This window comes from Pinus tabuliformis, chromosome 2_1 (genome assembly GCF_031772625.1).
Source record: "Pinus tabuliformis cultivar Carrire ecotype Pingquan chromosome 2_1, CPIR1, whole genome shotgun sequence".
Taxonomy (NCBI): Eukaryota; Viridiplantae; Streptophyta; class Pinopsida; order Pinales; family Pinaceae; genus Pinus; species Pinus tabuliformis.
This window is the reverse complement of record NC_142299.1, coordinates 497,760,095-497,784,467: the sequence shown is the minus strand read 5'-3', so window position 1 is coordinate 497,784,467 and position 24,373 is coordinate 497,760,095.

Sequence of the window (24,373 nt, the reverse complement as noted above, 5' to 3'; positions counted from 1 at the left end):
GAACCATACAACATGGCTATCATAATGTTATGTATATTATTTGGTGAAAAAAATCCTTAACATTTAAATTTGGAATGGGTGCCACTTTTTCATCAAGCCATTGAAAAATGAAGAAATTTAATTGGGCCCAAATTTTATATACAAACCTTTTACAAGCAGTTAAGAAATCTTTGGAAACTCCTCCCAGATTTGGGACTAGATTTTATATGTTTACTTATTTTAGTTGATGTTGTGATTGTTGTGTCACTACTCCCTTTGATGAAATGTAACTATATACCGAATGGATATCCTATCCATATATACTATCCAATTTTATGGAATAGTAAATATACGAATCGTTTCCATGACATTTGTGATTATTTCATGATACCTCTTGAGGAGTTGCTATTTTGAAAGCCACCCCCTTAATTATTTCAAAATTTAAACATGTTATTCAAGGAATTGGGGATTGGTTTCTAGATTTTTACTTCACATATTTTAGGATCATTGGTTGTGAGGCATGACCTAATTTGTCTCCTACCTATATCCTTGAAAGGATAGATTTGACAGAAATTCCCTATCAGACAACACTAATCAGTATAACCAAGTTCTTGAGCAAGAAATCTAAGAGGTTATTTCCTTTGTTTGTATTCCTTATTAGAAACAAAGTGTGCTAGGATTAAAGCTTGTGGTTGGATTAAAGCTTGTGGTTGGAAAGAAGTGTGGCTTTATAGTATTGATTGTTATAAGTACGACCTAGATTAACATTGTCAGTGCTCACTTGAATTTTTTTCATGTACACCAAGGAATACATACATGAAGAAGCTCCATTTGATATTATTTTCAAAAGGGTTAGTAATTATAATGATATTATGGTGAAAATATTTTGTACTTTGAGTTCAGAGGAGAAGATGAAGTTTGATAATTTTCAAAAGGAATGTTATCAAGCCTTCATGAATGATAAATACCATATTAGTGGAAGAAATATGGAAGACACATTGTTGGAGGGATCAACTAGAAAAATTGTTATAAAGATCGTAAAGAAAATTATTAAAGGTATAGGGACACGACAATTGGATGAGACCAATCCATAGAAGGATTCATCTGTTTCAAAATAGAGTGAGTCTACCTTTGTTAGCAATACTCAACGGGGTATGTTAGGTCCCTATAATACTAGTGTAGCCCCTATATTATTATTTGTGTGCCCCATAGAATCCCACAATTGTCATTTTTGTGCCCTTATATTCTTATTATTATGTAGGCCCTAGTTATATTTTGACCCTTTAGACTCCTATATATACCAAGGATGCCTTTCCATTTGAGTCATCCAAGAATTGTTCATTTATATGATGTAAAAGGAGGTTTCCCCATTGAAGTGGCTTATTTTCAAGTCTTTTATCTTTCCTTTCTTATTTTTTTGCATTATTTTGATATGGATACATAACATTTGGTATGAGAACTCTTGATCCTAGGGTTTTGCTACTTCAAATGAGCCATCATGGAATTTCCATTATAATTTTTTTTTCTATGAAGCTTCAGACTATTAATTTTTTATCACATGGAGGTGAAATATTGATGAACATATGGTTAAAATTTCATACTTTGGTTCTCTACTTTTTCGTAGATATGGTCCAAGAAAATTACGGACTTTGTATGCTCTAGAATTCAGTCTCAAATGAGTGTCCCAGGGGAAATCGTCATAAATTTCTCTTTGAGCATCAGATTTAAATTCTATAAGAAGTGACTGAAATTTCATATACTGTAGTTTTTCAAGTACAAGTTTCAGGGCTGAAGGTTAAAACAGTGACAAGTGGCATCCCATACAAGTTTTATGTACTAAACCAATCCATAATCATCTCATCATGGTATATTTGGCATATTTTTATCTTGAAGAATCTAATATTGGTATAACTTGTGGGGTTGGAAATAAGACACAAAGAGATACCTCAGGACAAATTTTCAAACCTTGGGATGCCAAAATCACAAAGACACAATAGTTTCAAGGTCAACCATATCAACAAGCTCAAAATCAAGCTCTTAAAGGGTGTGTATTTTTAAATTTGCATAACTTTTGTTTGAAAAATCAATTTGAAGTGATTCAAAGGGCATAATGAAGCATATTTATATCATTAATAGGTTTTAAAATGCACCCAAAAAAAAATTACTACACCCATTAAACCCTTAGAAATATCTACCATGTCGCATGAAGAAGAGGAAGATTGGAACATGATATATCAAAATCATGGTACCAAGTGCAACAAATTTCACTCTCATAAACAAAAACCAAAGATGAACTGGAACCAATTATCAAGGTATTAAAAGTATACATAAAATAAAACATAAAAGGGGACATGGAAGGTTTAAAAGAAAACACAAAAGATTGGAAGGAAGGTTTGACAAAGTTGCTACAAGAAAGGTTTCCTAGTGGTGACAAGGTATTCCATGAAACTCATGATGAGAACAAAGGGAACGTGAATAATGATTTTAGAGACTCTAACTTTGGGTCAAAGGCAAAACATATTCCAAATATCGAAATGAGAAAGTTTGGTAAGGATACGAGAACATGGATACTACAGATGGAGCAGTGCTTTGATCTACACGATGTGCAAAACACACAAAAGTTATGGATTGCATATTTATATTTAGAACCCAATCATTTTTTGTGGTATCGATAGTTTTGTTCTCGTAAATCACTTGTCACTTGGAAACATTTTAAGGAGGAATCAATATCACATTATGAGGAAATAAAGAGCAATACGTTCATTAGCCAATTGATAAATCTCAGACAAAAGGGTTCAATTGCGGAGCACATTGAGAAGTTCCAAAGATTGAATATTAAGTTAACTGATATTTCAGAGGAGCATCTGATTGATTTTTTCATAGGAACTTTAAAGGATAATATCCAACATGAGTTTCACCTTCAAGAACCTAATTCATTGGAGAATGCATTCAGGGTGGCAAGAAATGTTGAAAGCAAAATTATGGAAATAAGGAGGTCTACCACTCACAACTAGAAAGATGGAAGTGTTGCCGCTCCTAGCCTCCACAACCTACAAGGTTGATAGCACAAAAACTAGAGGAAAAAAAGAGAAAAATGGCTTTGTTATAGTTGTGATAACAAATATAGTAAAATTCATAATTGTGTTGAGAAGAAATTATTTTACATAGATTGTGAAGAGGAGGAAGAAAAGGGACAAGAAACACCAAAATAAGAAGATATACAATACGAACCAACCCCAAGGGTTGAAAAAGAAGAAATAAATCTAATCATATCTTGTAATGCATTGGAAGGAATTACCACTCCTCAAACTCTCAAGATAGAAGGATATATCAAGAAGAAAAAGGTAATAATGTTGATTGATTCGGGTAGTACCCATAACTTTATTCACTGTAATATAGATAAGGATTTGAATTTCTTTCTATATATAGCACCATAGTTTCAAGTGATGGTTACATATGGAGGAACTATAAATTGCTCAGGGAAGTGCCATAATATCAATATAACCACGAGGGAATATGCAATGAATAGTACATAGCTTGCCATTCTAATGGGTGGTACTGATGTTGTATTAAGAGTCCAACGGTTACAATATTTGGGGAAGATAACTTTTATTTTTCAAGAAATTTTAATAAATAAAAATTCTGGAAAGGAAAGGAAATTTAATTAAGGGGTATTGCAGGGAAACTTGGGAAGATAATTAGATTTAATGGCATGACAATGATTTTGAAGAAGGAACAGAAAGGGTTATTTGCACAACTATGCTCACTAGATGTTCAAACATCTAAGTCATCCATTTCTCCAGATCTCTAAAGAGTCCTTGACAATCATTTCAAGGTATTCGATACTCCCAAATATCTCCCACGTATTCGCGATCATAATCATGCTATTCACTTGATTCCAGGAAGCGTTCCTCCAAACATAAGATCTTATAAATATCCCTATGCCCAAAATAGTGAAATTGAAGATATGGTTGCAAAAATACTAGAGGAAAGTATAATTCAACCTAGCCAAAGTTCTTTCTATTCTCCATTAATATTGGTGCTCAAGAAGGAGGGTTCATGGCGCATGTGTCTAGATTATAGAGAGTTCAACAAGCTCACTATTAAAGAAAAATTTCCCATTTCGGTCATTGATGACTTTTTGGATGAGTTACATGGAGAAAATTACTTCACCAAACTAGATCTACGTTCAAGATATCTTCAAATTAGAACGAAGACATAAGAGAATTTGAAAATAACATTTGGAACTTATGAAGGTCATTATGAATTTTTGGTCATGCCTTTTGGCCTTACTAATGCACCTTCACATTTCAAGGTTTGATGAATTCCACTTTCAAACCCTTCCTTAGAAAATTTTTGTTAGTATTTTTTGATGAGATAATAATCTACAACAATTCTTGGAAAGATCATGTTCAACATTTTGTCATGGTGCTCAAACTATTGGAGGAGAAACAATTGTATGCAAAACCATCAAAATGTTTCTTTGGGGTACAAGAGGTGGAATATTTGGGTCATATTGTATCTCATGAGGGTGTTAAGGTATACCCTAACACAATTAAGGCCATCAAGGAATGGAAAACCCCCACAACCTTAAGGCATCTTTGAGTATTTCTTGGGTTGACAGGGTATTATCGTGACTTTATTAAGAATTATGGGAAAATAACAACACCTCTAACAACATTACTGAGGAAATATGCATTTTTTTGGACTCCATAAGAAATTAAGGCCTTTGAACATCTTAAAGAGGCAATGTGTTGAGCTCTGGTCTTAGCTAGACTAGACTTCACAAAAACCTTTATTATGGAATGTGATGCCTCATAAAATGGAATTAGTGTTTTTTTAATGCAAGAAGGAAGACCCATTTCTTTTGAAAGTCATTCAATCAAGGTAAATAATTTACTCAAACCTATTTATGAGAATGAAATGTTGGCAATACTACATGCCTTGAAGTAATGGCGCCCTTACCTAATGGGAAGACACTTCAAGGTAAAAAAATATTATGATAGTCTTAAATACTTCTTGGAACAAATATTATATTTAGAGGAGAAACAAAAATGGGTGACAAAGATGTTGGGTTATGACTCTGAAATCATCTACAAAAAAGGGAAACATCCTATTGTAGATGCACTCTCAAGAAGGGATGAGGATGTGGAGGCATTGTTCTGTGCCATTTCTACTATCCAACCTGACTCGATAACTGAAGCAAGGTATGAATGGAAGAATGATGAAGAAGTGTGGACACTCATTCAAAAGTTGTAGGAAGATCCCAATGCACTTGATACATTTATCTAGAAAAATGATTCACTTTGGTACAAATATCACCTATATCTACGTAAGAACTCCCAACTCAAACAAAAGGTTCTTTTGGAATTGCACAACTCTCCTATAGGAGGGCACTAGGGATTTTTAAAAACTTACCACAGGGTCAAGAAGGATTTTTTTGGGATGGCCTTAAATTTGATATTCATAATTTTGTGGTGGAATGTTTTCTTTTCTGACAAAATAAAGTTGAGATAATTAAGACCCCATGTCTTTTACAACCATTAGCCATTCCAATTGAAGGAAAGAGTTTCATTATGGTGGTAGTTGATAAACTTACCATGTATGCACACTTTTGTGCACTATCTCATCCTTTCAAAGGCAATACAATCGCTACTGCATTTGTGGAAACAATTCAAAAGCTACATGGAAACCCAAAGATTATTGTAAGTGATAGAGATCCCATTTCACTGGAAAATTTTGGACAAAATTATTTTCTTGTCTTAGTACTAAATTATCTCATATCTCATCTTATCATCCTTAATTTGATGACAAAACTGAGATAGTGAACAAATGCTTGGAGGGATATTTCATTACTTTTCATTTGATAAACAAACACAATGGGTTAAGTGGTTACCTCAACAAAATGGTGGTATAGCACTTCCTTCTATACCACAAAAAAAATGACCCTGTTTATGGTGATTTATGGATATCATCCACCATCCATCACATCATCTCTAAGAGACAATTCTAAGGTTCAAACAGTGGAAGACCACATTGAGCATAAACAACAAGTTCTCCAATTCTTCAAGGATAACGCAACTCTAACGAAGAACCGAATGAAACAACAAGAAAATAAACATTGTAGTGAAAGAAGTTTTGAAGTCGGGATTGGGTATTTTTAGGGCTACAACCATACAAATAAATGTCCCTCAAGCAAGCTAAGAAGGATAATAAATTATCAACGAAGTTCTATGGACCTTACAAGGTGTTGCAAATGATTGTTACTATGGCATACAAATTGGAGTTGCCTGCATCTTCATGAGTACACCTAGTTTTCCATGTTTCATGCTTGACGATGGTTATAGGTGAAAAGCTCCCAGTTCAACTATATTTCCAAAAATTTATGAGGAATAAAAATCATACTGGAGCCTGAAGCAATGTTAGGGTCCAACCCTAACCCCCTTATTTATGTAATAGGGTTGAGTCATAGTTATAATTAGTTAAAGAGTCAATAAAGCCCGTATTAATAATTGTAAGTGGTTGACCCGCATTTAAAGAAAGGGACCATAGTTAGTTGCAAACGGGCCATGGTATTAGATAGATGGTATTGAGAGAACCATGGTACTGACCCATGGTATTGAATGTATGAATCCTATATAAAGGATAGAGACTACCCATTGAGGAGCGTGGTGTCTTATTTTGTAATCGAGATCTGCTCTATTGGAGGTTGCCCCCTCGAAGAGGCAAATGAACATTGCTTTCATCTCTGAATAATCAAATACTTACTGTTATTTCTCATTTTGTTCTGTGTTCTGGGTTGTATTTCTTCGTATATTTGGTATTCTGGCATCTTCTCATAGGTCAAGAGCATAACAAGCAATCATGAAAACAAGAATCCAGTAGCGAAGGAATCAATCAATTTCAAAGTATCTGATTAAATGGAAGAACTTACCTGCTAAAGATTCCACATGGGAGGGTAATAATTTTATACAAAAACATCCAAAACTACTTAAGTATCAAGGAAAATACTTTTTGAAGGAGAGGGGCATGTTAGGTCCCTATAATACTAGTGTAGCCCTACGTCCCCATAAAAACTCGCTATTGTTATTGTTGTGCCCTTATATTCTTATTATTATGTAGGCCCTAATTATATTTTGACCCTTTAGACTCCTATATATACCAAGGAGGCCTTGTCATCTGAATCATCGAATAATTGTTCATTTATGTGATGTAAAAGGAGGTTCCCCCCCTCAAAGTGGTTTATTTTCAAGTCATTGATCTATCTTTTCTTATGTTTTTCCGTTATTTTGATCTTGATACATAATGGGGTAATCCTAGTTCTATGAGGACATCAAAACAAACATCAAGCAAGGATTCACAGGGAAGTAAGTCTATTGATCTTACACTAACATATACTTAAGAGAAAGTAGATCCAAGTAGCCAGTAGACTCCAAAGAGATACTCAACTAGTAAATCCACCTATGATATGTAGGTTAATAACCCAGGAAAATTAGATGATAAATTTGAAGAAATTCATGATGCCACTAAACATCAAAATGCATAAACACCCGAGGAGCTTTAAACTATAAATGTTTCAACTCAAAATATGTGCAACATTGCATCGAATGTAAGTGAATTGATATCACGTACCACTAGAGTCATCCTCTTAGCTAGTAGAAGTGGCACTATCACTCTTTCCATGCTTTACATTGGATGAATTAGATCCTATTGAGGAAGTTGTAATATCATTGGGAGGCTATTTCTTTAGTACAATAAAAGGTAATGGTCAAAAGGAAATTGAAGAAGAGAAACTCAAAGACATTAATAAAATAGCTATTAAAGCGAGATATTACTTGGAAACTTGTGGGTAAAATTAAAAATATTGTTCAAGAAATAACATCGACTCTTGGAGCCTTTACTAATGCAAATTCATGGTTTGTCACCAAGTTGACCAATGAATCAGATAGAAAATAAATTTAGGTCACTAAGTTGGAAACAAAACTGTCAACTCATCAAATAATAATGGAGGAAGAATTGCAAAAATAGATCTCAAAGCTTAATGAAGAATTCAACTTACTAACTTTAGAAGTTGAAAAGAGGAATGAAATAGAGATTGTGGGATTAAAGCAACAATTTAATAATCGACTATCTTAAGCTGATAAAAAGTATAATGAACACATTTAGGATCTAGATCAAATGCATTTGAAATAATTGGAGGAGAAGGAAATAAAATGAAATATATGTTCAAAGTATGTCTAGTGATTTGTAGAAACAAATTAATTCTTCGCAATTACAACTAGAATAGGAAAAATCTAATGGAAAAGAAACATAATTCTTTGAGCAAGAAGCTCTAATAATCTCCAATCCTCTCGAGGCCTTAGACAAGGCTGTCCCCTGTCCCCATATTTATTTATCCTCATGGCTGAGTCTCTTAGCAAAATCTTGGATTTCAATCAAAGAATAGGCCTAATCACTGGCATCAAGTTTGAGCAAGGTACAAAGAACATCAACCATTCCCAATTTGTTGATGATACCCTCTTGATTGGAGGGGCGTCCATCACTATTGCAAGGCGTTTCAAGAAGATATTAGATCAATTCATGGAATACTCAGGAGGGAAGGTTAATCAGTTAAAAAGTTGTATATATGGGTGGAACACATCAGACCACACCATCCACAGCATTGCAAGAGTTCTAGGAGTCTCATACAAGCTAAACTGGGATCACTTCACATATCTAGGGATGGCGGTAAGTATGGGACCACTGAAGGCAGATACTTGGAATGAAATCCTTGACAAAATAAAGCGAAAAATCCAACAATGGGGAACTATGTGGTTGAACCCAGCAGGACGCCTGGTTCTACTAAAATCAGGTTTGGCCTCTCTGCCTATTTATCGTTTCTCTTTGTACCAAGCTCCAATGGTCTTCCACCAAAAAATGGAAAGAGCTCTTAGGCATTTTCTCTGGCAAGGAGGGAAAACGGGAAAAAAAAAAAAAAAAAAAAAAAAAAGTTCAATCTGGTCAGTTGGAAGAATGTCATTCAATCTCAGGAGAAAGGAGGACTTGGAATAAGATCTCCAAAACTGCTGAACTTAGCTCTTGGAGCTAAAATAATTTGGAGAATGATCACAGGGGTCTCAGCATGGTGGAAGACGGTTCTTGAAGCAAAATACCTTAACAGCACTAGGCAACAACTCCTGGACACTAATATCCCCAATAGAGACAGCACAAAAATTTGGCAGCTCTGCAAGAAATCCATACCCTTTATGTCACAGAATACTTCAAAGGTTCCAGGAGGAGGGAGCAGCATCAATTTTTCTACTGACAGCATATTAGGACAGATTCCCATTGGATCAAAAATGGAGGCAATTCTTGCCATAAACTGGCTTAATAATAGAGGTATATGGAGCTTAGCCCAAATATCGCAATGGGATAACCACTCTCAGGCATGGACAGGTTGGAAATTACCGGATTACCCCAGAGAGATAGAGGCAAGCATCACAACTTTCAAGAACCTATTATACAATAAAGCTCCGACTCAAAAAGGTAAGCAAGATGGCTACCGTTGGGACCCAACGGGAGCCCAATACATGGCCAAAGTTGGTCACCAATACCTTTGTGACAGCACCTTTCCACAGGAAGTATGGAGTCAATGGAAATTGGTTTGGAGAGCAGAAGCACCCCCTAAAGTCAAATTCTTTTTTTGGCTCCTCCTGAAAGGGAAGATACTAACAACAGAAAACTTAAGAAAAAGGGGTATAATGGGACTGTCAAGATGCCCAAATTGTTGTAAAGCAGAAGAAACAATACAACACCTGTTTATAGATTTCCAGGTTGCTGAAGAATGCTGGAGATAGATGGCCATAATTGGGGGAATTACATGGGAGCCCAAGACAACTATTGCAGAAACTTTCTATAATTGGAAAAAAAATTGTCCATGGAAAGAGAAGAAGAGCAACTTGACGCAAAGGATATGGAACACCATACCTTTGACCCTTCTTTGGCGCATCTGGTTGGCAAGAAATGGGAAGGTCTTTCAAGAGAAAGGATGCAATACCAGAGTCATGTGTCATAAGGCAAAGAATTTAGCGGTGGAGGCAATTATAGCCCACACTCAAGGCAAGATCGAGGCTACCAACTACAGCATCGAAGAAAGAAATTTGTTCAGCTACGCCCAAGGGATTATAACTAGCACTCAGGATTCAAGACAAGAAAGGATTCAATTGAAAGAGACAAGCAGTGTCTGGAAGCTGAGGTTAAAGGAAGCGGAATTTGCAACCTGGTTGAGTAACTGTAATAGGTTCTACATGTTCTTTGATGGCGCCTCAAAATCAAATCCAGGCCAAGCAGGTGCAGGGGGTCTTATCTGCAATGCTAACGGCGAGACAATTCTTCAATTTGAATGGGGATTGGGATAGTTATCCAATAACAGGGCAGAGGGACTGGCTCTGTATCAGGGTCTCACTCAACTGATCAAGATAGGAATAAAGAAAGTAATAGTCTTTGGCGATTCAACAATAATCATTAGGCTCATGGCTCTGAGGCAGAGCACGCCAAACATTCTATTGCAACAGATAAATTGTAGGAATCAGATTCTCCACGACCTGCTAGAAGAAGTCCGCTACTATCACATACTTCGTGGACTAAATAAGGAAGCTGACAAGTGTGCCAACAGGGCATGTGATCGCGCCATAGGCAATCTTCGTTATAATGACACTTCATCCCTCCAACCGCTACCATGAACATTATGCAGCTAGTCAACGCCTGGGGTACCGTAGTTGATAGAATCTATGACTGCAGGCAAGCAATCAGTGCAGGGAACAGAGTAGGTATGGTAGATAGGACTTATATCAGAATTCAGATAAGGAGATCTATTCAGCGCATGGGAATCAGGCATTGCGCAGGGGAAAATCGTCCTAACAATCGGATCTCTGATACAGACCAAGATATGCATCGGACGGTGTGGTGGATTATTGGGAGACACAGGGCTCATTCCCGCCATCACAGCTTGTCGAAAATGCCTTTATATGCCCCGGGTATCACAAGCCATCCTCCCACAGGCGATATCAGTGCTCACAGTTATAAGAGCGAAGTTATTTCTGCTTCTCTTCAAATAGCTCGAGGTAGTCATTTTAAGGCCCTTGCGTGCACGGTGACAGCTACCAGTAGCAAGCAAAGAATCCAGAGGCATTTTGTTAAGAGAGAGAGCAGCACAGAAAAGTATTTTCCTGAGATAATGGAGCGCCCAGAACAATGTTTCCACTGCAGGGATTTACAAGCAGAATTTGAAGAAGTCCGAGCGCAACAACGAGCCCTGGAGGAACAAGTGAGAAGTCTGGAAGCAAGACTTGAGGAACAATGCAAAATTATTCATGAGAAATACAGGGCTGAGATGAATATTTTCTTACACAGAGTTCATTCCTTGCATGAACAGTTTAGCAGTATGAGTAATAGATGTAGCCATGTTGAAGAAAAGATATCTATCCTCAAATACATGATGGATAAAAAATTCAAAGATGCAACATCCTCTTCGAGTGCAAAGCAGAACGAACCTGATCTGGACCCAGAAGCGTCCACAACAAGGAAAATTAGTCATATAGACATAGATTAGATATGGTTTGTAGGTGTAAATTTTGGGGCCTGCAGTTTGTAAGGATTTATAGTAGTACTAGAAGCTTTAGAGGCAGGATAACTAAAGTAAGGATCAAGGAAAGGAATCTTTTTGTAATTCCTTGGATTAGAATGCTCAGGATGCATCATATGTACGGAAAATTGCCTTTTTCTTTTCAGATTAATATATAGCAACCGAACTTTGTCTCAAAAAAAAAAAAAGAAGCTCTAATAATCAATGATCAATTGAGCCAAACTCAATTGAAATTTTATAAGAAGGTAAGTGAGATTTATCGGTTTTTTAATGAGTTACTGAAATGCACTAACATAGTTGAAGTTTAGATGAATGACTGGAAATATTCTCAAGATATATTTGGTAAAATAAGGGAAATGTACATAACATTGTAAAGATTACTAGAAAAGAAAGAAATCAAATCCAAATATTTTTGGATTAGTGGGAATTAGATTGTACAAATGTCAAAGAATGGATTACAGAAGAAAATCAATGGTGTGATGGAATTGTAGATGCAACCTTGGACATCATGGAGAGTTGTAACATGCCTTATACTAGACCCATAAAACTTACATTACCCACTGCACTGTGTATATTGAAACTACAAGAAAAGTGTGATGGCAGAAAGGAAAAAAATTATGAATTACCAAGTGGAGTCATGAATATGTGAAAGAGTTTATCGGCCTACCAACGGAATGTGCTAAGTACATTACTAGATTTTCTTCTAACTGTAGGAGAAGGAAATCTCAAATTTCCAATAGAATTTGTCAAAGTGAGATGATTCAGATCATCTAAATCCACCTTACATTTTTTGGATCTCAAATATGTATAATCATTGAGAAAACTATTTTAAGACTAAAAAATTACTAGAGAAAGAAACATAATCCTCTTATGTAGGAGAAAATTTTGAATAGATGGATCCCTTGGATTCCTAAGGCTCGCAATAGCGAATTGGAAAAGGAGAAAAATGATACAATATGTGAATGAATTCAATGTCGGGATGAATGGGTTTGGAAGTGGAAAACAAAATTTAGCATACTAGTTGGATTATTCTCGAGACTTTGGAGACTTTCTTTGAAGAACTATGAAAATTATTTCTTATGATGATGAAAAAACTTAATTTTATAGACCCCTTTGCATTGGATATGGTCAATGTTGTCTTAATGTATCTCATTTTATACTTAATGGTCTCCATATGCTTGAATTAGGTTGTGACCTCCTTCCTTGTTAATACTTTTTCAATCTTATTAGTGACTCCCTTAACATAATTTAGATAGGGCTTCTTGACGAGGTTGTGATGTCGAAGTAGAGGGGTTCACCATCTATAATTTCCATAGCTCTACTTGTTTCCTTTTATATGTTTCTATGCTTGTACTGTATTCTCTTAAGAATGATTGGTCATAGGGAATGGTCAATAAGCTAACAATATAGTGTTAATTTATTATGGATCCCTCTAGTAAGTTAGTGTAATGTACCCTACACTAGATGATTAATTTACTTTACACAAGGCCATTAAAATTCGAAGTTCAAATTCTCTAAGTATTGTCATAGACAAATTAAAGATTTGGCCTGCATTAATTTATTCTGAGATCTACAAGTCTACCTTCAAGACATTAGCACTCCTTACCTATTTTAGTTATCTAACTTTCGTCATTACACAAAAATTCATTTCTTGTAAGATTGTAGACATAAAATATATCGACATAATATAGATAATTGTTGCATTAAGATACTATTTTGCCAATAAATGAGTTTAATATTTCATTGATTTATATTAATGTGATGAATCATGACTTTAGCATAGACCATCTTCTTACCAATGGTATAGAGTAGATCTACATGATTGGGCCTTATTGAGAATGTACTTCAAAGCCATAGTACACTTGAAAACTAAAGGCAACATCGCATAACCACTATACATAATCTCTTTTAGGATTGTTATATCTATTGTCAATATTTCAATAACTTCTTTCAAATCCATTGGTCAAGGCTTAACATCTCTCTATAACGGATTGGGTAACTTAAATTAGCTCACAATGACATTGGTATGTAAGTCAATCTCAAGAGCAACAATTAGAAGTGGGAATTGAATATCAAAGGTAGTTTTAGCGAGCTTATCTACAACTAAATAATCATGGAGTAATTCAATAAATCAAAAGTTGTTGGGTTGTGTTATATTCTTTCTACCTATGGTTTTGTGCATGATTTTGGCACATGGTATTGGACGCGATGGTTTTTCGGTCCATGGTATTGGATGCTTCGGCATGTATAAATATGTATTGTAACATTGAAAGGAACATAATGAAAAATCAAGCTGGTAGTCCCGGTTTTGGGATCCAGGGAAAAATCTCTGTGCATATGTGTTTTATGGGTTATGCTCTCGCATTGTTTATTTTCTTTGTTTAAGAATTCGTATGCAGGTAATTTATGTACAGGGTTAAAACCTACATTTGGTATCGGAGTTGTTTTGGCTTCAAGGGGACGCCTTTGTTGCTGAGGGGTTTCGCTCAGGCTTGTGGTAGACCCTGTTCAGTGGGAGATCTGCGAGATCGATTATGGTGGTGAAAGAAGATGGCGAGCAGTGGAAAGATCGAGATTGAGAAGTTTAATGGTCAGAGTTTTGAGTTGTGGAAACTCAAGATGGAGGATCTGTTGGTCGATAAAGATCAGTGGATCGTGGTAGATCCGGGTACTAAACCATCGGGAGTGACCGATGAAGAATGGAAGAAATTGGATCAGAAGGCAAAGAGCACAATACGATTGTGTGTCTCAGATTCAGTATTGCTGAATGTATCAGGGGAAGCTATGGCAAAGGCTTTGTGGGTCAAGTTAGGGACTTTGTACCAATCTAAGTCTCTGGTGAATAAACTGTTCCTGCGGAAAAAGCTGTATAACCTGAGGATGAAAGATGGAGACTCGGTGACAGAGCATCTGAATGCGTTTAATACTGTGGTAAGTCAATTATTATCTGTTGATATTAAAATTTCAGATGAAGATAAGTGCATCAGTCTATTGTGTTCTCTACCAGATTCGTGGGATAGTCTGGTTATTGCAATAGGTAGCAATGCAACTGCTTTGCAGTTTGATGAAATAGTCTCAGCCTTACTGACGGAGGAGATGAGACGGAAGAATATGGACAACCAGAATGGTGATGCCTTGTCTGTACGAGGACGGTCCCAGAACAGGAACAAAAATAAGTCATCGAGTGGGAGATCTAAATCTAGAGGGAGATCTAAATCTCCAGGAAAACCTACAAAGGTGGTGTGCTGGAAATGCAGAAAGGAAGGGCACTTCAGAAGGGATTGTAAATCTAAAGCTCCTGATAAAGGAAAGGGATCTGATGATGCTCCTTCTGCAGAGGCGAAAACCACCTCAGATGAAGGTGGGGATGTGTACTTGGCTTCTTCAAGTACACATGTAGATCATGAGGCATGGTTGATTGACTCAGGTGCATCCTTTCACTTCACTCCCCATAGAGAGTGGTTTTGCGAGTATGAGAAATACGATGGTGGTGATGTCTTCTTAGGAGATGATAGGAAGGCTAGAATCATTGGTCGGGGAAAAGAAAAGTTGAAGTTGCAAGGTGGAAGGGTTAGAACACTTCCGGGTGTTCTACATATTCCTGCATTGGCCAGAAATCTGATTTCTGTAAGCAAGTTGGATGATGCAGGTGTAAAGACAGTGTTCGAGAAAGATACCTGCAAGATGGTTCGAGGAGCACTGATATTGATGCGGGGAGTTCGGACTGGAACTCTGTACAAGCTGCAAGGTAGCACTATTGTTGATGGGTGCAATAGTTCTATGGTTCCTGAAAATGGAGTAGAAAATCTAGTGGTCTCTGGAGAGAAGACCATGTTGTGGCATCAAAGGCTTGGACATATTGGAGAGAAGGGCCTTCGAATACTTCATGGTAAAGGTATGGTAGAAGGTATGAATGATAGCTCTCTGGATTTCGATTTCTGTGAAAATTGTGTGTATGGGAAGCAGAATCGAGTGAGTTTCCCCTCTGGTGGTAAGAGGACGAAACAGATATTAGAGCTTGTGCACAGTGATGTGTTTGGACCTGTGAAGGTTCCATCACTGGGTAAGTCTGTGTACTATGTATCATTCATAGATGACTTCTCAAGGAATACATGGATATATTTCCTTAAGAAGAAATCTGAAGTCTTTGACAGGTTTAAAGAATTTAAGGCTCTGGTGGAAAATCAGACAGAGAAGAAGATAAAGGTGCTGAGGACAGATAATGGTGGAGAATTTTGCAGCAAGGAATTTGAAGAATTTTGTAATAAGTGTGGTATAGCACGGCAGAAGACTACTCCATATACACCTCAGCAAAATGGAGTCACAGAAAGAATGAACAAGACGTTGATGGAAAGGGCAAGAAGCATGCTCAGTGGTGCCGGGTTAGGACATGAATTCTGGGTAGAGGCGGTGGATACTGCACGTTACCTGATCAACAGATCATCCTCATCAGCGTTGGAGGATAAGACTCCACAAGAAGTATGGACTGGTAAGAAACCCTCTCTTTCACATCTGAGGGTATTTGGATGTGATGCATATGTACATGTTCCAAAGGAGAAATGAACCAAGTTGGATAGTAAATCTGAAAAGTGCATCTTTATTGGGTATAAGGATGGTTTAAAGGGTTATAAGCTTTGGAACCCAGTCACACGGAAGGTTGTGTACAGCCGAGATGTGGTGTTCAGAGAGGTAAAAGATGTTATTCAATCTGAAGTCCAACCAAAGGAACCTGAGAAGATAGAGTTTGAGCCAAAGGAGGAAGAATCAGACTCTGCAGCAGAGGAGGAATCAGAAGATGAAGAGCCACAAACTCCGGTTGTGAGAAGACCAGGTCGAGAAAGAAGGCAGCCAGAAAGGTATAGTCCATCTGCTTTCAGTTCAAATTTTGCTTTGTCTGTTACAGATGATGATCCCAGAACTGTGAAGGAAGCAGTGGATTCAGAGGATGGAAAACTCTGGAAAGAGGCCATGGTTGATGAAATGGCATATTTGCACAAAAATGAGGCTTGGGATCTGGTAGAGTTGCCGGCTGGAAGGAAACCCATTGGCAGCAAATGGGTGTTCAAGAAGAAGACTAATGCAGAAGGAAAGGTGGAGAAATACAAAGCTCGGTTGGTAGCAAAAGGTTATTCCCAGGTGCCGGGAATTGATTTTGGTGATATTTTTTCTCCTGTTGCCAAGGTCGCTTCTATTAGATTACTTTTATTTGTTGCTGCTGCTTTTGATTTTGAGGTAGAACAGATGGATGTGAAGACAACATTTCTTCACGGGGATTTGGAAGAGGAAATCTACATGAGGCAACCTGAAGGCTTTGCAGTGAAGGGTAAGAAAGAACTGGTATGCAAGTTAAAGAAGTCTCTGTATGGGTTAAAACAGTCACCAAGGATGTGGTATCAGAAATTTGATACATTTATACGGGGACTTAGCTTCACCAGAAGCAAAGCAGATCATTGTGTGTATTTTAAATTAATTGGTGACCGTGTTATTTATCTGGTCTTGTATGTGGATGATATGTTGCTGGTTGGAAATGACAAAGAAATTATCCAGGATTTGAAGACCCAATTGTCCTCCAAATTTGACATGAAAGATCTTGGTGCTGCAAACTATATTTTGGGCATGGAAATTAAAAGAGATCGGGCAAAGAGGAAGCTCTGGTTAAACCAGAGGAAGTATGTCGAGACAATACTGCAGAGGTTTAATATGAAGGATAGTAAACCGGTGAAGGTTCCTATTCCTGTAGGTGTGAGGTTATCTGCTGAACAGTGTCCCAAGACACAAGAAGAGGAAGAGGACATGTCCCGTGTTCCATATGCAAGTGCAGTCGGTAGCCTGATGTATGCAATGGTCTGTACTAGACCAGACATTGCACATGCAGTGGGAGTATTGAGCAGGTTTATGTCAAAACCTGGGAAGGAGCACTGGACAGCAGTGAAGCGGGTTTTCAGGTATTTGCGTGGCACTAGTGATTATGGTTTGTGCTACCAAGGAAGACCAGGATTGGACAGAGTGTTGGATATTCATGGTTTTGTTGATGCAGACTGGGCTGGAGATCTGGATCAGAGAAGATATACAAGTGGGTATGTGTTTAACCTATTTGGAGGTGCAGTCAGTTGGATGAGTAAGAAACAATCTGTAGTGGCACTATCAACTACAGAGGCAGAATACATGGCAGCCACTCATGCAAGCAAGGAAGCAGTTTGGTTGCAAAGATTGTGTTCAAGTATGGGGTTAGTACAGGGAGCTATAAGAATAGATTGTGACAGCCAAAGTGCAATTTTCTTGGCAAAGAACCCTGCTTATCATTCAAAGACAAAGCACATTGATGTTCAGTATCACTTTGTGAGGGATATGATAGAAGACAAAAAGGTGTTGCTGGTAAAGGTGGACACTTTGAAGAATACTGCAGATGCGTTGACAAAATCTGTGAGCTCTGAGAAGTTCTCTTGGTGTAGAGAAACAATGGGTGTTTCAGGGCTGGAAAAATGACTAAGCTCCCCTGTGGCCCCCTGTGGAAAGAAAACAACAAGTGGGAGATTGTTGGGTTGTGTGGAAAGAAAACAACAAGTGGGAGATTGTTGGGCGAACCTACCTATGGTTTTGTGCATGATTTTGGCACATGGTATTGGACGCGATGGTTTTTCGGTCCATGGTATTGGATTCTTCGGCATGTATAAATATGTATTGTAACATTGAAAGGAACATAATGAAAAATCAAGTTGGTAGTCCCGGTTTTGGGATCCAGGGAAAAATCTCTGTGCATATGTGTTTTATGGGTTATGCTCTCGCATTGTTTATTTTCTTTGTTTAAGAATTCGTATGCAGGTAATTTCTGTACAGGGTTAAAACCTACAAAAGTAAAGAAGGATAAGCCTCAACTTTGGGATCTAACAAAAGAAAAGGAATGAACCAATTACATTACAAGAACATTTACCTCTAAAACTCCAGTATGTTAATCAAATATCCCTCCCCCCTCCCCACCCGATGTTAAAAAGATTCTTTGATAATGATAATAGATTTTGGAAGGATGTCATATAATAAAACAACACAAAAATGGAAGGAATGATATTTTGTACCAACAATACCATACCCCATAATTTTCATGTTTGCTAGGACCTACTACTTCTTCCTTGCTTGGTGGAAACTTGACAACATGGTTGTAGATGTAAAAATAATGGAAATAAAAAAGTTCCTCCTTCAAGAACAATTCTTATAACAACTAAAGAATAAATTACAACAAAGAATGAACTTCAAATACACACACATATAATAGAGTAACCTAATAACAACCAATATATATTCAAAATATTACAAAACTATACAGAGAAGTCAAAATCAATTGATCATAAATTCCATGGAAAATTTTAGGGGCTAATCTTCGCCCAGTGGGCTAATTTTCCATGATTTTTCCAAAAAAATATTCGCCAATTTCCAATTTTTATAAAAGACGATTCGCCCAAATTTTAGAATATAAAATTATTTTACCTAAAAAATCGCCAACATTATATAGAGACTATATATAAATCATTAAAAATTTGAATAATTTTACAAATATATCAATTAACATTTTATAATTTGTATATTAGGATTAGTGAGATTCGCCAATGTTTTTAAACTTCAATAAAATTTTCCATCCTTAAAATTTTCCTTGATAAATTCCACAAAAAAATCGTACTTAGTTAACAAAAGATTTAGAAAGCAAGGATTAAATACTTCATTGATTCACAAATGGAGTATCAGGAATACTATTTATGGGTAAACCATTTTCTCCCAACCATAGGCTATTCCTCTATGGAATGTCATTCCCATGCTAGGCTATAAGACCACCAAGGTGAAGGAAAATACTGTTGCAAAACTCTTAGGTTAGTCTCTCCATCCTAAAAGGTAATAAAAGATCGACCAAGAAACCAATTGTTGAGTTCTTTAATTAGACCAACATTCACCCTCACACAAAACAACAAGGATATTACCTTTTCTACTCAACAGTTCCTCAAAATTTATTCACTCTAGTGTCATTTAGTTTGTGCATTAGAATTTCTCTTAGCTCTTGGGAAATTCCAAGATCAACTTTCTTCATGGATTCTAGGAGTGTCTCTCTACTCAATTTAGTTTATATTATTGCGCATCAAACCCTTCCTCTTTCTCCATGTGGCCGCTTCTTCCTTCTCCTATTCTTTAATATCTCTCTTGGCTTCCTTTTATTGGCTATTTAGTACCATATAATGGAAATTACCTTTCTCCGAGTCAAGACCCCCTTTTCTCTTCTCTAAATATTATATAAATAACCTCCTCTCTTCCAATTCCAAATTTTCCCTATTAGCATGAATGAAAGGTGGCAAGGGAATCTTAATTCAACTTCTCTTAGTTCCAATGATGTGAGGGACAAATTCCTTGAATGTAGGAGGTGATTTCCTACATCTATGAGATGGTTAGGTGCGCTTATTCTATCTCAAATTAGACTATAGGTTAGGTTCAAATCAATAATTTAAAATATATGAATGGTTATATTAATAACAAGTGGGTTAGACACTTAGGTATAAGGGACATAGCTAAAGAGGCATTCAGTAATTATGTTAGATCCCCTTATCTTTCTTATCTAGTAGAATCATAACCCCATCATTCTTTTGATCCCAATTAGCCTTAGAAATTTTCTTATTCATTTCCAAATAATCATGTTTTAAATTTACAAAATTGCCATGGTAAATCTACCTAATTGTACTGCGCAAACATAATAATGATTACAACATATATAAATTCAAATTTAGGATCTCCAAAGTGTCAAAATCAAGACATTACATCCCTTCTCCCTCGGAATAACACCATCCTTAGTGTTCTCTTCTCTTTAGAAATACTGCATGTCTTAATTCTTCAATTCTACTTGTAAAGTCATCATTTTCATTGTCTTGGTACACTTCCAAACTTGTAATATTCCAACATATGCCTACAACAATCCTCAAAGTAAACATGCATATAATCACCATTTCTACGCATGAAATATTTCATTTACATAAATTAAAATCTATGAATTCCAAATTCACAACTAAAGCATACATATTCATAACACAAGATAAAATGTGTAATTCTCCCAATACTTAATTGTATGTATATGTATATACTCTATATCGTTGCCATGTATAAGACTCAACTCACTATTTTCTTAATTGTATGTATATGTATATACTCTAGCTTGCTTGTAACATGAAACTCTCATAATAGATTCATTCAAGTTGCCTCTTGCCTGCAATCACTCAATATCTATGTTCAAGCATCCCTTTCTCCACTAAATAGTCCCTTGGGTGATCTATCATTTTTGAAGTCTCTCTTACACAAAAGAATGTAGACTTATAGAGTCTTAATGCTGGGGTGTACCACTATCTTGCTATAATAAGTATAGCTTAGGGTGATTATAGCAATTCATAAGGTTCTACTACAATCAAAATAGAATTGCTCCCATGTTTTCTAGCTTATATTACTCGTCACCCATCCTTACTAGATAGGTCCATCATCTCACTTGTATCATATATCAAATATTCCATTAAGGTATTCATAAGAAGACACAAAATGAGCTTAGAATTATAGCACATTACTAATTAAATTGTTGGATTCACACTTATACTAAGATGGGGTGGGGGGGCGGGGGGGGGTGAATCAATATAAGACAATTTTTAGTTATTTAAATAATCCAGAATCATAATAAAATATTATTATAAGCAACTCACGAAATACAAGATATATGTGGAAAATGTTTTGGGAAAATTTTTTAGATAATAATTATTTGTAGGCACCACCCTATAGGAGATATTGATCTCCTTAGTGTCAATAATTTGTAGGCACCAACTTATAGGAGATACTAATCCCTTCTGTTGCTTTGTATTCACCAACCTACAATAGACATTGAATCACCTCTATTGATTTGTAGGAAGCAACCTACAAGAGAGACAAATCCCATTTGTTGTTTTGTATGCACCAACCTACATGACACATCCTTCCTCTTTGTTACTTTGTAGGCGCCAACCTACAAGAGACACCAATTCTTTGTTATCTATATCTACTCAACAATTCATTCTGCAATTCTCCACTTTACTTCTCTAGATTCTGCTATATTTTATCTCTTTGTAAATTCACTTTCTATTGTGTTAGGTGCTTCCTTCAACCCATATACTCTATAATATGTTATATTAGTGTAACAATTTTAAGATTTAGCACTTACAAACATTCAAATTTGCACTTTACTAACATTTCCCATTCATTGAATTATGATAACTAGGCACTTCCTTCCGTACCAAATTATGAACTTACACACTCACATAATACTACAATATAACTGGTTGCTTCCTTCAATCCACTCTTCAAATTTGACACTCACAGTTCCAAGCACTTATATTACCTATAGTATTCAATCGTAGCAACACTACATTTCTTAGGCTAAACTCATACTCCACATATAGCTCTGCGCTATGCTTGAGCGCTTACAACACCAACGTGGCACCTTTATCATGCTTTGATAAATATATATGCTCCCTTCAACCCAACTTTCAAAGATTAGTTGATATTTTCCTTAACACTATAAATATGCCTATATAACATGTCCAAACATTATTATATCGCTAAATGTATTGGTATGATAACGCTGATACAAGAAAAAACTCTAGTATGGTGGGATTTCAGTTTAAAAACTTAAATTAATGCCAAATCCTGGTCAATGAGGGAAGAACCTCAATTTTTGCCTTTTTTATATTGAAATATCATAAAATAGCCTAAATTTATTAACATTGAAAATTGTTGCAAAACTAATACTTTTGAGTACAAAAGATGGCAATTATGTTTGTATGATGTTGGCAATACTTATGTCAGTTGACAGAGCTCAGATACCAATATATTAAGATATCAACAAATTTCACTATGTGAGATTTATTAATTCTCCCAATGGTTGATATGTTAAGGACTTGAGTCCCTAATAACTAAAAAACGTTCTTCTGCAATGAAGAACTCAATACTAAAAATTGAGCCAATTATCCATAGTAGTTCGCCGTTCTTTCGACGAAGTTTCATTACTATAATAACAAAAAGGAGGTCTCACTAAATGTTTTTCCTAATACATTTTGTACTATCAAATTTTGTATAATCGTAGCATAAACGCTTGTTGGAGTTTCAACGCCATTAATCATCAGTTCATATTGTCACAATACCTGTGGAAGGACGGTTTCTTGGCATCATAAGATCAACGAAAGTTGGCTTCGGTCAATTGAAGATGGGAGATATCCTTTGACAAATTTTCCATACCTGCAACACTTTTTGTTCGATGACTGAAGGGTTGCATGTCGTCGTAAGTCTGTTGAGCATCGACGTCGGAAGATTGACAGAATATATATGTTCAGTATGTTTCATCAATTTTTTTGACATACTTGTAGTTATTAAAAAAAATTAAGAGCTCATCCTAAGCTCCTTTAGGACTATAACTTTCATTGTTAAATTAAGAGTGTCCTTATTTGTCTTGTACTCTCATTTACCCTCATTCTTCCTTTCTATTATTTATCCAACATACACTTAAATCTTAATATACCCTTGAAATGAACCACATGAATACCCAAATGGTTATTGTTAAAAGAATCAATAATTGCTTGAGCCTTGCAATTTGCTTACAATACATAGAGAGGGTGGGGCTCATCCCTAGCTCCTAATGCACCAAGAGATATTAACAAGCTTTGTTTTGTTTAGATGAAAGTAGTAAGGGGATTGATTGTAATGGGTTTAATCAATGGTCCATATAACTTTTCTTTTGCACCAACCTATAACATTGAGGCTTATTATTGCTTAATGGGCTATGTGAAACCAATAACTTAGGTGTGCCTTTTGTTATGACCAGATAGACCATGATGTTTGAAAATTCATATGAAATAACAATTCAAAGTTTCCAAACCACAATGAGAACGTGGGTGCCTTACAAATACAAATAAAGCATTAAACATGTCATCATATGTGATGCACAGTCTAACAATAAAAGAGCTACAACATGCCATTTCATGCAATTTACAATCCAACAATGAAGGAACTACAACATGTCATCTTATGTCATGCACATTACAACAATTAAAGAGCTACAAAATAAAGTCCCAAAGAAGCCAAATAGAAAAATCAAACTGAACTTACCTCTCCTAATGTGGCATCTTTCTTTCGACGTTGAAAAAACTTAATTGTTGAACATAACACTATTTACACAATAATTAATTCAATGTCACATTCCTTTGCAATTTAATATTCATATTGATACACATGAATATATATGTTTAAGATTTGAATATTTATGTGTTTTTGGTTACCTGTTTTTTGGTCTATCTTTATACTGGTTCTAGTTCGGTTTTGATCAATTCCTAGTTTAGGGGGTCTATTGGTTCCGTCAATGTTTCAATTCTGATAACATTGATGCCATATATATGTCTCATTGCCTACATTATCATTATGTTCAACCTTGATAGAATGCAACCATGCTACATATTTCAACTCATTGATTGGACTTGGAGGAGATATTGAAAAATATCAACTAGGTTATGCTAGAAAATTGTTTAAAAAATTAAAAATTAGATGAATAGATCATGAGGTTGGTGTTCTATATTGTTTTCTATTTAGTATCTTCAACATATTAATCAATCTCATTTTCAAATGTAATATAATTTTATTATCCTTTAGTTGGACAGGTATCATGAGAGCTAGATAAGCCATCTAATTCTAATATCCTATCTTTTGTATTCTTCTTGTTGACATATTTCTCACATC